The following is a 14,702-nucleotide window of genomic DNA, read 5'->3' as shown; positions in this document are numbered from 1 at the left end:
TACAAAGCAAGGGGACAATATTTCTACAAATTTAGTGCAAAGTTTTGCCCCAAACTTGTTGCACTAATAGATATAGAGATAAAAATGAAATAAATATACAACATAATATAGCTAACTTCCTTTTTATTTTTTGGAAAAATCTATATGCACCATGTTTAAGCCATGCAATACAAGTCACACTCTCCACTTTGCTCCATATTTGACTCAACACTTTTTGCACCAATTATAACACAAGCTCCTAAACAACCCACTTTTGATTGGTATATGCATAATCACATGATTTATGACATCTGTCAATCTGATTCAAATATACATTATAAACTATCACTAACGAATCAAACTGCTCGATACATGTGTCATTGATCACTCATCAGAACTTGTAAGTGCCATTTGTTACATTGTGTATTGTTACATTGTGTATTATACTTTGAAAGTATGTATATGTGAAATTAGTATTAAAGATAAACATTGATGCTGACATTAGGACACACAGTGTAATAGTTTAGATAAGGATTTTAAAATAAAAATTGATGTTTGATTCAATACAATCTTAAACTGATAGCTTAAAGGGATAGCCCACCTAACTGTAAACTGTCATGATTCAGATACAGCAGAAATTAAAATCACCTCTTTACTGTCATGCTATTTTCAGTGTATTTCTTCCTTCTCTTGAATTTCTTTTTCAGTAAGAAAGGTCATCTTATATGCCAGCCCATTTTATAACACCTGTGTAGGGGTGGTTTTTAAAAATAGATTGCGATCAGGAGGGGTTACACAGGTGCAGAGAGAAAACTGGCCCAGCTCTTAAAGGGACAGGAAACCCCAAAATATTCTTTAATTATTTGGATAGAACATACAATTTTAAACAACTTTACAATTTACTTCTATTATCAAAGTTGCTTCATTATCTTGTTATCCTTTGCTGAAGGAACAGCATTGCACTACTAGCAGCTAGCTGAACACATCTATTTAGCCAATCACAAGAGACACATGTGTGCAGGCACCAATTAGCAGCTAGCTCCAATTAGTGTAGGATATGTGCGTATTATTTTCGAACAAGGGATACCAAGAGAACAAAGCGCATTTGAAAATAGAAGTGAATTTTAAAGTGTTTTAAAATTACATGCTCTATCAGATTCATGCAAATTAAATTTTTACTTTCCTATTCCTTTAAAATATCCATTGGTTGAAAATAAATACATATGATACTCTGATTACATGTTATATTTGCAATTATTCCTGCTCAGAATAATAATACATTTACACTATATACATATAGTGGTATAAATAAACACAGAGATATGACAGACAACATCGTTAAGAACAAAAAAAGGAACTTAGGGTCATGTAAATATGTTTGCAAAAGATTTCTGACATAACACACACACACATATATATATATATATATATATATATATATATATATATATATATATATACACATATATATAAAAGTATGTGCAAGGATATATGTACAAATTCTAGCATTAATAATAATTTAAAAAAATAAATAAAAAATGACTTGTAGAAATACAAATACCGATTAATTTATGTGAAAGTATCATATAACATATCAATATAAAATTAACTTTCTATGAGATGTTTGTTGAGGTAAAAATCAATCTATTTCTTGGACATTAACAGTTGAAAAAATAAAAGATTAGCTTTAGAGAAATGGTCTTGTTCCTGGACAGTAATGAAATGGTATAAATAAAGTTGGGAAAAACCCTGAATAACCATGACATCGATGACTGTTAGTTAACACCAGTCCAATGCTCTTTGCACCGTACTTGATGTGCGTGTTTTTGACAGCTTTTTTGATAAATAAGGAGATCATATTCAGGTCCGCGGCAGCAATGTTTGGCGAGCGTATTGATGCCAGTGATTACAACATAGTTGACGCTTTGATAAATAGGCCCCATAGTCCTAAAAACATATGTTAACATGACTAGCTATTCTACCTAAATTCTTGAATTTATCAAAAAAGGAGAACATGATAATTTCAAATGGATCAAATTAAATTAAGTTACATTAGAGGCTCCACGCTATTATAATGTGATTGTTTAAACATAACCCTAAAAAATACATAAATGAAAAAACAGTATGCAGGAAAAGAAAACTGTGTACTCACAGATGATGCAGGGTCACAGAACAGGTTCTGGATGAGATGAGGGAGTACAAGGTATAGAAAAGCAGGTTGAGGATGTTCCGTTTAGAGTTGTCAGGCAAAGCAGAGGTCAGTATCACTTTAAAGCAGGCAGAGGATGATCCGTTAGAGTGGTCAAGCAAAGCATTGGTCAATGCCCCTTTAAGCAGGTTTAAGGATGTGGCAATAGAGTGGTCAGGCAAAGCAATGGTCAATGTCCCTTTAAGCAGGTTTAAGTATGAGGCAATAGAGTGGTCAGGCAAGGCAATAGTCAAATGTCCTTTAAAGCAGGTTAGAAGATCAAACACTCACGGACCCAATAAAAGCAGGAAGCAGGCAACGCTATCCGACAAATGGGCACCGGAGAAAAGTTCCACCAGAGATTTAAAGGCCAGTGACGTGTGGGGGGCGTAACACAGGAAGACCGCGTCATGTTACTAGTCAATGTGATGTGGTGGATCCGGGAGTTGCGGGGACACGTCAATGTTCTGGTCATGACAGCACCTCCTCCTCAATGACCCCTCCGGGGATAGGACCAGGCTTGGAAGGATGAGCCTTATGAAAAGCTTTAATTAAGCATGATCTTGACGAGCTGGCTCCCAAGACCATTGCATGACAGGATAACCTTTCCAGTGGACAAAAACTTGCCACAAAGTTTGGAATCTATGATATGACTGACTTCAAACTCAGGCTGTCCATAAATCAGAAGAGGGAGGATTGGTTTTAGGTTTGGAATACCTATTAAAAGTGACTGGTTTAAGAAGAGAGATGTGAAAAACTGGATGAGCTTTAAGAGTCTTAGGAAGTGCAATACGGTAAGCAGTAGAGCAAACCTGACTCAAGATCCGGAAAGAACCTACATAGCGGGGTCCCAGTTTAGTAGAAGGTTGCTTGAGACAAAGGTGACTTGTAGAAACCCAAACCTTGTCTCTAGGACTATACTTGGGGGCCTTCTTTCGTTTGCGATCAGCATAGAATTTATATTGGTTAGAAGCTTTGGTGAGGAGAAGGCGGATCTTTCGCCAATGGTGATAAAGTCTGCAGACAGAGAGATCAGCAACGGGAATTTCTGTAGATGAGGTACGAAGAGGAAAAGTTCTAGGTTGAAATCCGTATGCTGCTTTAAAGGGTGAGGTCTTAAGAGAAGTGTTGTATCAGGCATTGTGAGCCAATTCAGCAAGAGGCAAGTAGTGGGCCCAGTTAGAGTGGAGAAGATCCACATAATGCCTAAGATATGTTTCCAAGCACTGGTTGACCCTCTCGTTTTGGCCATTGGACTGTGAGTGATGAGATGTAGACAATGAGATGGAAGTACCAAATTGTTTCCAAAGAGATTTCTAAAACTGTGAAACAAACTGAACCCTCCTTTCAGAGACGATATCAAGTGGGAAACCATGCAGTCTCATTACATGCTGAATAAAAAGTTTGGAAAGGGTTTTAGCAGAGGGTAAGCCAGACAATGGAACAAAAGGGCCTGATTTGGTGAATCTGTCGACTATAACCCAAACAGTATTGTTTCCTGCTGAGAGAGGGAGATCAGTAATAAAATCCATGGATAAATGAGTCCAAGGCTGATGAGGAATAGGTAGAGATTGGAGCAAGCCAGAAGGTAGATGACGTGGTATCTTGTTGGATGCACATACAGTGCAGGTAGAAACATAATCTTTGACGTCACAAGTTAAAGAGGGCCACCAGACATTTTGTGTAAGGCAGATTTCCTTGGATCTCAACTGCAAACTAATTACTAAATTTAGTAATGGTATCACTTAGCAAAATGAGCTATTTCTCTGAATAGATCGTGAATTCTTGAGTGAAGTGTTTGCTTTAATTTAGTTAAACATTGCTGTAGTATAGGGTATCTTAGCAGCTTCTCATGTGAAGTCAAAGTAACTATGCGGAGAAGGAATTTAACACATTATGCACAGGATGTTCACAGTTCCTATAGTAAAGCTGTGTGCAGATGGAGTTAGTATGTAGGTGTTATAAAGCTACGTGTAGTATCGCCGATTACAACTTGTGATAACACTGCTGCAGACGGAGTTCAGGGAGACACTTGATACAGTGATCAGCAGGAGCGAATAGGATTCCCTGTGTAAGGAGGTATGTCTGATCCACGTAACAGCAGCGGTCTTACCGATCTTCTAATATACCAGCCTGTGGTATAATTTCTTCTTGGATATTTTAATTAGATGAGACAGCACGTAGGCTGTGCAAAGCAAACTGATGGTGATCACAGCAACTCCGGAATTTCCTTCAGGGCATAGTGTCTGTATCCAGAAGAACTGGTGTAGGTGGTAGTATGAGTTTCTTGGGATCGTGAACAGCGGATGGTTTCAGTAGGGAGACGTGGAAGGATGGATGAATTCTGAGTGAGGAAGGAAGTTCGAGAGTTACTGCATTGGGGTTAATGATGTGAATGATGCGGAATGGCCCTATAAACAACCCAGCTAATTTTTTGCTAGGTATCTGTAGTTTGAGATTTCTAGTCGAGAGCCATACCATATCTCTGATTGCATATTGGGGAGATGGTCTTCTTCTTAAGTTGCAGTACTTCTTTTGAATACTTTGGGCATGTTGGATATTCTCTCGTACCAACTGGAATTTTTCTGTTAGTTTTCTTGTCAGATCATCTATACTGGGTGAGTTGAAGGATTCTGAGTTTATGAGTGAGAACCTCAGGTGATATGCATAATTAGCAAAGAAGGGAGTCATATTGGTAGATGAATTGAGTGTATTGTTATAGGCAAATTCAGCCATAGGAAGAAAATTGACCCAGTCGTTTTGGTGGTAGGCACTAGACATGTGCACGGCTAAAAAATTCGGTTCGTTTTCGGTTCGGATCGATTCGGACTTTTCGAATTTCGTTTCGGATCGAATCGGATTCGGCAAAATTTGAATAAATTCGTTTCGGATTTATTCGGATCCGAATAAATTCGTTTCGGATTTATTCGGATTCGGCTGAATTCGGTTCTATTCCGTTCCGAAATTCGGTATGTTTTTAGTACACTAACACCCATTTAGTACACTAAGTCACTAACACCCATAAACTACCTATGAACCACTAAACCGAGGCCCCCCCACATCGCAAACCCTATAATAACATTATTTAACCCCTAATCTGCCGATCGGATATCGCCGCAACCTACATTATAGCTATTAACCCCTAATCTGCTGTCCCTAACACCGCCGACCCCTACATTATAGTTATTAACCCCTAATCTGCCCCCCCCAACGTCGCCGCAATCTAACTACAAGTATTAACCCCTAATCTGCCGACCCGATATCGCCGCCACTTACATTATAGCTATTAACCCCTAATCTGCTGTCCCTAACACCGCCGACCCCTACATTATAGTTATTAACCCCTAATCTGCCCCCCCCAACGTCGCCGCAATCTAACTACAAGTATTAACCCCTAATCTGCCGACCCGATATCGCCGCCACCTACATTATAACTATTAACCCCTAATCTGCTGTCCCTAACACCGCCGACCCCTACATTATAGTTATTAACCCCTAATCTGCCTCCCCCAACGTCGCCGCAATCTAACTACAAGTATTAACCCCTAATCTGCCGACCCGATATCGCCGCCGCCTACATTATAGCTATTAACCCCTAATCTGCTGTCCCTAACAACGCCGACCCCTACATTATAGTTATTAACCCCTAATCTGCCCCCCCCCAACGTTGCCGCAATCTAACTACAAGTATTAACCCCTAATCTGCCGACCCGATATTGCCGCCGCCTACATTATAGCTATTAACCCCTAATCTGCTGTCCCTAACACCGCCGACCCCTACATTATAGTTATTAACCCCTAATCTGCCCCCCCCAACGTCGCCGCAATCTAACTACAAGTATTAACCCCTAATCTGCCGACCCGATATCGCCGCCGCCTACATTATAGCTATTAACCCCTAATCTGGTGTCCCTAACACCGCCAACCCCTACATTATAGTTATTAACCCCTAATCTGCCTCCCCCCAACGTCGCCACAATCTAACTACAAGTATTAACCCCTAATCTGCCGACCGCAAATCGCCGCCACTATAATAAATGTATTAACCCCTAAACCGCCGCACTCCCGCCTCGCAAACACTATAATACATTTTATTAACCCCTAATCTGCCCTCCCTAACATCGCCGCCACCTACCTACAATTATTAACCCCTAATCTCCCGCCCCCAACGTCGCCGCTACTATAATAAGGTTATTAACCCCTAAACCTAAGTCTAACACTAACACCCCCTAACTTAAATATAATTTAAATAAAACGAAATAAGTTTACTATAGTTAAATAAATGAATCCTATTTAAAACTAAATACTTACCTGTAAAATAAACCCTAATATAGCTACAATATAACTAATAGTTACATTGTAGCTATTTTAGGATTTATTTTTATTTTACAGGCAACTTTGTATTTATTTTAACTAGGTACAATAGTTATTAAATAGTTAATAACTATTTAATAACTACCTAGCTAAAATAAATACAAATTTACCTGTAAAATAAATCCTAACCTAAGTTACAATTACACCTAACACTACACTATCATTAAATTAACTAAATAAATGAATCATATTTAAAACAAAATACTTACCTGTAAAATAAACCCTAAGATAGCTGCAATATAACTAATAGTTACATTGTAGCTATTTTAGCATTTATATTTATTTTACAGGCAACTTTGTATTTATTTTAACTAGGTACAAAAGCTATTAAATAGTTATTGACTAATTAATAGCTACCTAGTTAAAATAATTACAAAATTACCTGTAAAATAAATCCTAACCTAAGTTACAATTAAACCTAACACTACACTGTCATTAAATAAATTAACTACAAGTACCTACAATTATCTACAATTAAATAAACTAAAGTTCAAAAATCCCCCACTAAATTACAAAAAAAACCAAACACTAAATTACAAAAAATAAAAAATATTACAAGAATTTTAAACTAATTACACCTAATCTAAGCCCCCTAATAAAATAACAAAGCCCCCCAAAATAAAAAAAATGCCCTACCCTATACTAAATTACAAAAGTTAACAGCTCTATTACCTTACCAGCCCTGAACAGGGCCCTTTGCGGGGCATGCCCCAAAGAAAACAGCTCTTTTGCCTGTAAAAAAAAGCACAATCCCCCCCCCCACATTACAACCCACCACCCACATACCCCTACTCTAACCCAAACCCCCCTTAAATAAACCTAACACTACCCCCCTGAAGATCTCCCTACCTTGAGTCGTGTTCACCCAGCCGGGCCGAAGTCTTCATCCGATGGGGCAGAAGAGGACATCCAGACCAGCAGAAGTCTTCATCCAAGCGGGGCAAGAAGAGGTCTTCCATCCATCATACAAGTACCAAAATACAAACAAACACTAAATTACCAAAAATAATAAAATATTACAATAATTTTAAACTAATTACACCTAATCTAAGCCCCCGACTAGCTATTAATATAGCTTCAATATAACTAATAGTTACATTGTAGCTATTTTAGGATTTATATTTATTTTACAGGCAACTTTGTATTTATTTTAACTAGGTACAATAGCTATTAAATAGTTAATAACTATTTAATAACTACCTAGCTAAAATAAATAATAACCTAAGTTACAATTACACCTAACACTACACTATCATTAAATTAACTAAATAAATGAATCCTATATAAAACTAAAGACTTACCTGTAAAATAAACCCTAATATAGCTGCAATATAACTAATAGTTACATTGTAGCTATTTTAGCATTTATATTTATTGTACAGGAAACTTTGTATTTATTTTAACTAGGTTCAATAGCTATTAAATAGATATTGACTATTTAATAGCTACCTAGTTAAAATAATTACAAAATTACCTGTAAAATAAATCCTAACCTAAGTTACAATTAAACCTAACACTACACTATCATTAAATAAATTAACTACAAGTACCTACAATTAAATACAATTAAAAAAACTAAACTAAAGTACAAAAACCCCCCCACTAAATTACAAAAAATAAAAAAATATTACAAGAATTTTAAACTAATTACACCTAATCTAAGCCCCCTAATAAAATAACAAAGCCCCCCAAAATAAAAAAAAATGCCCTACCCTATACTAAATTACAAAAGTTAACAGCTCTATTACCTTACCAGCCCTGAACAGGGCCTTTTGCAGGGCATGCCCCAAAGAAAACAGCTCTTTTGCCTGTAAAAAAAAAACACAATACCCCCCCCCACATTACAACCCACCACCCACATACCCCTACTCTAACCCAAACCCCCCTTAAATCAACCTAACACTACCCCCCTGAAGATCTCCCTACCTTGAGTCGTGTTCACCCAGCCGGGCCGAAGTCTTCATCCGATGGGGCAGAAGAGGACATCCAGACCGGCAGAAGTCTTCATCCAAGCGGGGCAAGAAGAGGTCTTTCATCCATCAGAAAAGTACAAAAAAACAAACAAACACTAAATTAGCAAGAATAATAAAATATTACAATAATTTTAAACTAATTACACCTAATCTAAGCCCCCTACTAGCTATTAATATAGCTACAATATAACTAATAGTTACATTGTAGCTATTTTAGGATTTATATTTATTTTACAGGCAACTTTGTATTTATTTTAACTAGGTACAATAGCTATTTAATAACTACCTAGCTAAAATAAATACAAAATTACCTGTAAAATAAACCCTAACCTAAGTTACAATTACACCTAATACTACACTGTCATTAAATTAACTAAATAAATTAATCCTATATAAAACTAAATACTTACCTGTAAAATAAACCCTAATATAGCTACAATATAACTAATAGTTACATTGTAGCTATTTTAGCATTTATATTTATTTTACAGGCAACTTTGTATTTATTTTAACTAGGTACAATAGCTATTAAATAGATATTTACTGTTTAATAGCTACCTAGTTAAAATAATTACAAAATTACCTGTAAAATAAATCCTAACCTAAGTTACTATTAAACCTAACACTACACTATCATTAAATAAATTAACTGCAAGTACCTACAATTAAATACAATGAAATAAACTAAACTAAAGTACAAATAAACAAACACTAAATTACAAAAAATAAAAAAAATTACAAGAATTTTAAACTAATTACACCTAATCTAAGCCCCCTAATAAAATAACAAAGCCCCCCAAAATAAAAAAATGCCCTACCCTATACTAAATTACAAAAGTAATCAGCTCTATTACCTTACCAGCCCTGAACAGGGCCTTTTGCGGGGCATGCCCCAAAGAAAACAGCTCTTTTGCCTGTAAAAAAAAAAACACAATACCCCCCCCACATTACAACCCACCACCCACATACCCCTACTCTAACCCAAACCCCCCTTAAATAAACCTAACACTACCCCCCTAAAGATCTCTCTACCGTGTCTTCACCCAGCGGGCCGAAGTCTTCATCCGATCGGGCAGAAGAGGACATCCAGACCGGCAGAAGTCCTCATCCAAGCGGGGCAAGAAGAGGTCTTCCATCCATCAGAAGTCTTGATCCAGGCGGCATCTTCTCTGTTCATCCATCCGGAGCGGAGCGGCAGCATCCTGAAGACATCCCACGCAGAGCATCCTCTTCTTTCTTGATCCGACGACTAGGTGACTGTACCTTTAAGTGACGTCATCCAAGATGGCGTCCCTTGAATTCCGATTGGCTGATAGGATTCTATCAGCCAATCGGAATTAAGGTAGGAAAAATCTGATTGGCTGATTCAATCAGCCAATCAGATTCAAGTTCAATCCGATTGGCTGATCCAATCAGCCAATCAGATTGAGCTCGCATTCTATTGGCTGATCGGAACAGCCAATAGAATGCGAGGTCAATCTGATTGGCTGATTCCATCAGCCAATCGGATTGAACTTGAATCTGATTGGCTGATTGAATCAGCCAATCAGATTTTTCCTACCTTAATTCCGATTGGCTGATAGAATCCTATCAGCCAATCGGAATTCAAGGGACGCCATCTTGGATGACGTCACTTAAAGGTACAGTCACCTAGTCGTCGGATCAAGAAAGAAGAGGATGCTCTGCGTGGGATGTCTGGTAAGGTAATAGAGCTGATTACTTTTGTAAGTTAGTATAGGGTCGGGCATTTTTTTATTTTGGGGGGCTTTGTTATTTTATTAGGGGGCTTAGATTAGGTGTAATTAGTTTAAAATTCTTGTAATTTTTTTTATTTTTTGTAATTTAGTGTTTGTTTTTTTTGTACTTTAGTTTAGTACTTTTAGTTTAGTACTTTAGTTTAGTTTATTTCATTGTATTTAATTGTAGGTACTTGTAGTTAATTTATTTAATGATAGTGTAGTGTTAGGTTTAATAGTAACTTAGGTTAGGATTTATTTTACAGGTAATTTTGTAATTATTTTAACTAGGTAGCTATTAAACAGTAAATATCTATTTAATAGCTATTGTACCTAGTTAAAATAAATACAAAGTTGCCTGTAAAATAAATATAAATGCTAAAATAGCTACAATGTAACTATTAGTTATATTGTAGCTATATTAGGGTTTATTTTACAGGTAAGTATTTAGTTTTATATAGGATTAATTTATTTAGTTAATTTAATGACAGTGTAGTGTTAGGTGTAATTGTAACTTAGGTTAGGGTTTATTTTACAGGTAAATTTGTATTTATTTTAGCTAGGTAGTTATTAAATAGTTATTAACTATTTAATAGCTATTGTACCTAGTTAAAATAAATACAAAGTTGCCTGTAAAATAAAAATAAATCCTAAAATAGCTACAATGTAACTATTAGTTATATTGTAGCTATATTAATAGCTAGTAGGGGGCTTAGATTAGGTGTAATTAGTTTAAAATTATTGTAATATTTTATTATTCTTGCTAATTTAGTGTTTGTTTGTTTTTTTGTACTTTTCTGATGGATGGAAGACCTCTTCTTGCCCCGCTTGGATGAAGACTTCTGCCGGTCTGGATGTCCTCTTCTGCCCCATCGGATGAAGACTTCGGCCCGGCTGGGTGAACACGACTCAAGGTAGGGAGATCTTCAGGGGGGTAGTGTTAGGTTTATTTAAGGGGGGTTTGGGTTAGAGTAGGGGTATGTGGGTGGTGGGTTGTAATGTGGGGGGGGATTGTGTTTTTTTTTTACAGGCAAAAGAGCTGTTTTCTTTGGGGCATGCCCCGCAAAGGGCCCTGTTCAGGGCTGGTAAGGTAATAGAGCTGTTAACTTTTGTAATTTAGTATAGGTTAGGGCATTTTTTTTATTTTGGGGGGCTTTGTTATTTTATTAGGGGGCTTAGATTAGGTGTAATTAGTTTAAAATTCTTGTAATATTTTTTTATTTTTGTAATTTAGTGGGGGGGGGGGTTGTACTTTAGTTTAGTTTTTTTAATTGTATTTAATTGTAGGTACTTGTAGTTAATTTATTTAATGATAGTGTAGTGTTAGGTTTAATTGTAACTTAGGTTAGGATTTATTTTACAGGTAATTTTGTAATTATTTTAACTAGGTAGCTATTAAATAGTCAATATCTATTTAATAGCTATTGAACCTAGGTAAAATGAATACAAAGTTGCCTGTACAATAAATATAAATGCTAAAATAGCTACAATGTAACTATTAGTTATATTGCAGCTATATTAGGGTTTATTTTACAGGTAAGTCTTTAGTTTTATATAGGATTCATTTATTTAGTTAATTTAATGATAGTGTAGTGTTAGGTGTAATTGTAACTTAGGTTATGATTTATTTTACAGGTAAATTTGTATTTATTTTAGCTAGGTAGTTATTAAATAGTTATTAACTATTTAATAACTATTGTACCTAGTTAAAATAAATACAAAGTTGCCTGTAAAATACATATAAATCCTAAAATAGCTACAATGTAACTATTAGTTATATTGAAGCTATATTAATAGCTAGTAGGGGGCTTAGATTAGGTGTAATTAGTTTAAAATTATTGTAATATTTTATTATTTTTGGTAATTTAGTGTTTGTTTGTATTTTGGTACTTGTATGATGGATGGAAGACCTCTTCTTGCATCGCTTGGATGAAGACTTCTGCCGGTCTGGATGTCCTCTTCTGCCCCATCGGATGAAGACTTCGGCCCGGCTGGGTGAACACGACTCAAGGTAGGGAGATCTTCAGGGGGGTAGTGTTAGGTTTATTTAAGGGGGGTTTGGGTTAGAGTAGGGGTATGTGGGTGGTGGGTTGTAATGTGGGGGGGGGGATTGTGTTTTTTTTTTTACAGGCAAAAGAGCTGTTTTCTTTGGGGCATGCCCCGCAAAGGGCCCTGTTCAGGGCTGGTAAGGTAATAGAGCTGTTAACTTTTGTAATTTAGTATAGGGTAGGGCATTTTTTTTATTTTGGGGGGCTTTGTTATTTTATTAGGGGGCTTAGATTAGGTGTAATTAGTTTAAAATTCTTGTAATATTTTTTTATTTTTTGTAATTTAGTGGTTTTTTATTTTTTGTAATTTAGTGGGGGGGTTTTGTACTTTAGTTTATTTAATTGTAGATAATTGTAGGTACTTGTAGTTAATTTATTTAATGATAGTGTAGTGTTAGGTTTAATAGTAACTTAGGTTAGGATTTATTTTACAGGTAATTTTGTAATTATTTTAACTAGGTAGCTATTAATTAGTAAATATCTATTTAATAGCTATTGTACCTAGTTAAAATAAATACAAAGTTGCCTGTAAAATAAATATAAATGCTAAAATAGCTACAATGTAACTATTAGTTATATTGCAGCTATATTAGGGTTTATTTTACAGGTAAGTATTTAGTTTTAAATATGAGTCATTTATTTAATTAATTAAATGATAGTGTAGTGTTAGGTGTAATTGTAACTTAGGTTAGGATTTATTTTACAGGTAAATTTGTATTTATTTTAGCTAGGTAGTTATTAAATAGTTATTAACTATTTAATAACTATTGTACCTAGTTAAAATAAATACAAAGTTGCCTGTAAAATAAAAATAAATCCTAAAATAGCTACAATGTAACTATTAGTTATATTGTAGCTATATTAGGGTTTATTTTACAGGTAAGTATTTAGTTTTAAATAGGATTCATTTATTTAACTATAGTAAACTTATTTCGTTTTATTTAAATTATATTTAAGTTAGGGGGTGTTAGTGTTAGGGTTAGACTTAGGTTTAGGGGTTAATAACCTTATTATAGTAGCGGCGACGTTGGGGGCGGGAGATTAGGGGTTAATAATTGTAGGTAGGTGGCGGCGATGTTAGGGAGGGCAGATTAGGGGTTAATAAAATGTATTATAGTGTTTGCGAGGCGGGAGTGCGGCGGTTTAGGGGTTAATACATTTATTATAGTTGCGGCGATTTGCGGTCGGCAGATTAGGGGTTAATACTTGTAGTTAGATTGTGGCGACGTTGGGGGGGGCAGATTAGGGGTTAATAACTATAATGTAGGGGTCGGCGGTGTTAGGGACAGCAGATTAGGGGTTAATAGCTATAATGTAGGCGGCGGCGATATTCGGTCGGCAGATTAGGGGTTAATACTTGTAGTTAGATTGCGGCGACGTTGGGGGAGGCAGATTAGGGGTTAATAACTATAATGTAGGGGTCGGCGGTGTTAGGGACAGCAGATTAGGGGTTAATAGTTATAATGTAGGTGGCGGCGATATTCGGTCGGCAGATTAGGGGTTAATAAGATAATGCAGGTGTCAGCGATAGCGGGGGCGGCAGATTAGGGGTTAATAAGTGTTAGATTAGGGGTGTTTAGAGACTCGGGGTACATGTTAGGGTGTTAGGTGCAGACTTAGTGTTTCCCCATAGGAAACAATGGGGCTGCGGTGTTAGTTTTTTTTCAGCCAAAACTCCCATTGTTTCCTATGGGGAAATGCCGAATTTTAACGAGCTAATTCGGATTTATTCGGAGATACGGCAGCTATTTCGGATTCATTCGGTAGATTCGTAAGTATTTTAATTCGGAAATCCGAATCGATCCGAATCTCCGAATTTACCGAATTTACCGAATTTCCGAATTAATCCGAAACAAACCGCACATGTCTAGTAGGCACAGTAGCACCTTAGATATTGCTCCAACCACTGATTCAACCATTTGGACTGGCCGTTGGTTTGAGGGTGGAATGAGGTACTAAGTTGGTGGTCTATTTGTAGTACATCGCTGAGGTGTTTCCAAAAATGGGAAGTGAATTGGCTACCTCTTTCAGTGGTTAATATGGAGGGGAGTCCGTTAAATCGGACGACAGAATCAAGGAAGAGTTGAGCAGTTTCTGCAGAAGTAGGGGGTTTATGATAGGGGATGAAATGGGCCATTTTTGTAAGAATAAGTGAGTCCAAGGTCATTCTGGGATATGTAAGGGCATAAGGAATCCGTAAGGTGGTTTTTTCTCTGCTTTTGACGTGATGCAGATCGTACAATTTTGGACATATTCTGTAACACTTGATTCCATCTTAGGCCACCAATAATCTCTTTTGAGGAGATCTTTGATTCTTCTGATGCCTGGATGACCAGAAAGGGGGGAATCATGATGTTGTTTTATCAGTACGGATCTGAGCTGTTCTGGAATGTATAACTTTGAA

The sequence above is a fragment of the Bombina bombina genome, chromosome 3, assembly GCF_027579735.1.
Source record: "Bombina bombina isolate aBomBom1 chromosome 3, aBomBom1.pri, whole genome shotgun sequence".
NCBI lineage: Eukaryota > Metazoa > Chordata > Amphibia > Anura > Bombinatoridae > Bombina > Bombina bombina.
The sequence above is the reverse complement of the archived record's forward strand: the minus strand, read 5'-3'. Positions refer to the sequence as shown.